The sequence below is a fragment of the Erinaceus europaeus genome, chromosome 21 (assembly GCF_950295315.1).
Source record: "Erinaceus europaeus chromosome 21, mEriEur2.1, whole genome shotgun sequence".
NCBI lineage: Eukaryota > Metazoa > Chordata > Mammalia > Eulipotyphla > Erinaceidae > Erinaceus > Erinaceus europaeus.
The window spans coordinates 12965585-12969430 of record NC_080182.1 but is presented as its reverse complement, the minus strand read 5'-3'; the positions used below and the strand labels follow the sequence as shown (position 1 = coordinate 12969430).

At 45.8% G+C, this 3846-nt stretch overlaps 1 long non-coding RNA gene across 1 annotated transcript; it reads right to left on the bottom strand.

The window, feature by feature from the left end:
• Positions 1-528: 528 nt before the first annotated feature.
• On the bottom strand, positions 529-1797 carry LOC132535237 (uncharacterized). The gene is made up of 2 exons (XR_009547013.1): positions 1677-1797; positions 529-827 (listed from the first exon to the last, which is right to left on the bottom strand). It is a non-coding gene; the product is annotated as an uncharacterized LOC132535237 (long non-coding RNA).
• Positions 1798-3846: the final 2049 nt, after the last annotated feature.

Sequence of the window (3846 nt, the reverse complement as noted above, 5' to 3'; positions counted from 1 at the left end):
CTGGGCAGACTACAGCAGTGTTCCTGCTTGCCCAGTCAGCTTCCACAAATGCTGGCCAGCACCAGAGAACCAGATCTCAGAGGGTAGCAGAAGGGTGAGTGGCTGTGGAACGTGAGACACCTGGGCACCAAGTTCCAGGTACCCCCCAAACCTTGTCCTTTGGGACAGCAGCTCTCTAGGCCACAGCACCTCAAGGAGGAAGGTGGGAAGCCCAGGAACATGGCAGCCTCCAAGCTTTCCATGGGATGGAGTCAGGGAGCATTCCATGGGCCAGCAGGGTGTCTGTTTAGAACTCTTGTCCACCACACAGTCATGATTGGGAGCTAGGGGACGCGTGGATGAGGAATGAACCCCAGACCCCAGACACACCCAAACAGAACTGTTCTCAGTGTCGCATATGATGGTGGGAGCTGGGAGACACACTAAATGGTGACAGCACCCACTGACACCAGGCATGCACTCAGAGAGCTGGTCTCAGGGACAGGGTTGTGCAAGTGAAGCTATACACAGCAACTGGCACCTGCTATGGGTGTATCAGTGAATGTCCCTGCTGTTGTCTTTATTCTTGGACAGATTTGAGCATTCCTCTTCTGTTCACATCTACATGGGTATTTTCTTACCAAACAAGTCAAATTAGCTGAGTCAATTGCATTAATAGTTGCTTAAATGGGAATGTCCATAGACTACATTCTCGCAGCTGTGATGAATTCTTTTAAATTCTTTAAAATTGTACATCTGCTTCAGTGGCTCGAAGCCGAGATATGATTCCAAGCTTATGTTTCTCATTAGGACATTGTGGCCACAATTAAATGTCCATTTTCTTCTTCCTGGGGAAAAAAAAATCAAAGACTCTTAAAATGGATTGTTTGGAAAGTGCACATAAATATGTTTTAATCAATATCTGAATTCTCCAAAGCGCCATTAAGACACAGTGTTAAATGTTCTGATTCAATTTGTGATTGGTTGAGCTGGGAATGCACGCAGTTGTGTGTCACACAATATTTAATAAATGGCACAGAGAGTATCTTAATTGTGCCCATTTATCATTCCTCTCTGTTTCTGGCCACATAAAGTTATCAAAATCTGGGAATTCAAGCATCTTTATTTGCACAAGCTTGCCTCGGGTCTGCTCTATCTCTGTTTCAATGTTCTGTCTGGTTTTTGGGTTAAATATTCCTGACACAGCCTTTATGACTCATTTGACTTAAATAGTAACAGGAAACCACTTAGCCAAGAAGGTTATCAGAATCGAATGTTAAGGGGCCAGGTGGTGGCGCACCTGGTTGAGCGCACACATCACAGTGCACAAGGCCCCAGGTTTGAGCCCCTGGTCCCCACCTGCAGGGGGAAGCTTCACGAGTGGTGAGGCAGGATTGCAGGAGTCTCTGTCTCTGTTTTCTGTCTCTGTTTTCCTCTCTCTCATTTTCTCTCTGTCTCTATCCAATAATAAATAAAAAAATTTAAAAAGAATCAAATGTTACACACCTGAACTTTTAAATAATGTTATTATTGATCATCTTGTGCAACAAAGAACTTTCTGCTTTTCTTTCTATAAATTTAAGTATAACTGGCAGTGTACACATTTCCCATTTTTCGTTCTTTTTAAATTTTGTGTAGATACAGAGAAATTGAGAGGGGAGGGGGAGATAAAGATGGAGAGACACCTGCTGCCCTACCTTACCGCTTGTGAAGCTCCTCCTCCTTCCCCTCCATGCAGGAGAAGACCAGGGGCTTGAACCTGTGTCTTGCACATTGTAGCATGTACAGTCTGCCAAGTACAGCACTGCCTGGTCCCAGTTTATCCTCCCCCCCCTCCTCCTCTTTCTCCTCGTCCTTCTCCTCATCCTTCTCCTCCTTCTCCTCTGTCTCCTCCTTCTCCTCTGTCTCCTCCTTCTCTTCCTCCTTCCTCTTTTTCTATTTTCCAGAGCACTGCTCAGCTCTGGCTTAGTGTAGTGCAGGAGATTGAACCTGGGACTTTGGAGCCTCAGACAAGGGTTTTTTTTTTTTTTTTTTTCTTCCAGGGTTATCTCTGAGACTCAGTGCCAGCACTACAAATCCAGTGCTCCTGGAGGCTATTTTTTTTCCCCATTTTGTTGTTCTTGTAATTGCCCTAATTATTGTTGTTGTCATTATTGCCATTGCTGTTGTTGGATAGGACAGAGAGACATTGAGAGAGGAGGAGAAGAAAGAGAGAGGGAGAGAAAGATAGACATCTGCAGACCTGCTTCACTTGTGAAACGAACTTCCTGCAGGTGGGGCGCCAGGGGCTCAAACTGGGATCCTTGTGCCGGTCCTTGTGCTCTGTGTCATGTGCGCTTAATCCACTGTGCTACCAACCAGCTCCTAGAGTTTTCTTATGACTTGAGATGTTCATGATTTTGAACATTTGTTATCATGTTAAACATAGGAAATGGACTGCTGGAGTGTTTGGGTGCTGACATGTTGTTAGAGGCAGTGTAAGATGAAGTCAGCCCTTGAACTTGCTAAATGAGGTCTGTCTACAGGGTCAGGAGTGTGTCATAGGAAAGGCATGGACTCACATAAATCCTACTGAGTAGGTGGAGGTGGGGCTGGTCCACCTCAGAGGTGAGGAGCTGGACTCTCAGGGCTGCAGGGTTGGGAACCAACAGCCTGGGAGAGGAGTGTGGTTGTGAGGACCAGCGGCTCCCCAGGGGCCCTTAGTACTGCACAGGCCCTACCTCACACCCCAGAAATTTCCTCCAGGGAGCTGGGTGGGGTGATGGGGGACTGTGAGCTACATCAGCAGCACTGAGGTCAGATGTTGTTTTCCCAAAGGTCTGTGGGAGGAAGAGTGGCTCATTGTATGCTCAGTGCCCTGAAGGGATTGAAGAAAGATCTGAGCCAAAATTCTTTGCAAGGGGGGGTGGTGATGGTTGGGGGGGGGGGTTTGTAAAGAAGGAAGGAGTTCTGACTTCTATAAAAGAATCTTTCCCAGAGGGGAAAATGTTAAAGGAAGATGACCAGAAGGTTCTGAATCCCAGTTCCACTGGGAACCAGAACTTTTGTGACAAGGAACCTTTGTTTTTTCACCATCACTGAGAGGGAGGAGAATCTGGAGAACACCTGGGGATGTCAAGTGCTGATTTGATTATCTGAGAGGGAAGAGGAAAACTTTGGGATGATTTCATTTGTAAGTGGAACACAGAGAATTGAGCGGCTGGGTGGTGGCACATCTGATTGAGTGCAATGTTATAATGTGCAAGGACCAGGGTTCAAGCCCCTGGCCCCCACCTGCAGGGAGAAAGCTTCACGAGTGTGAAGCAGGTCTACAGGTGTCTCTCTGTCTCCCCCTACCCTCTTGATTTCTGGCTGTCTCTATCCAATAAATGAATATAATGCAATTTTTAAAATGAGAATTGAAACACAAACTTGAAAGAAAAAATATCCACATGATTATATAATTATGATCTTGAAACTATGGTGTTTATCATTGGGGGTAGTGAGGCACAGAACTCTGGGGGTGGGAGTCGTGTGGAATTATACCCCTATTATCTTATAATATTGGAAATCACTATTTTAAAAAAACTAAAAAGAAAAGAAAGGCCTGGGGTGGCCTCCTGCAGCAACAGCCTCATCTACCACAGAAAGTCCTGCCAAGTCCATACATTTCATCTCTCCCAAAAGTTTGTCTTTCTTTCTTATTTATTATTTATTTATTTTGCCTCCACAGTTATCGCTGGGGCTCGGTGCCTGCACAACAAACCCACTGTTCCCGGAGGCCATTTTCCCCATTTTGTTGCCCCTGTTGTTATTGTTATTGTTGCTGTTACTGTTGCTGTTGGATACAACAGAGAGAAATGGAGAGAGGAGGGGGAGACAGAGAGG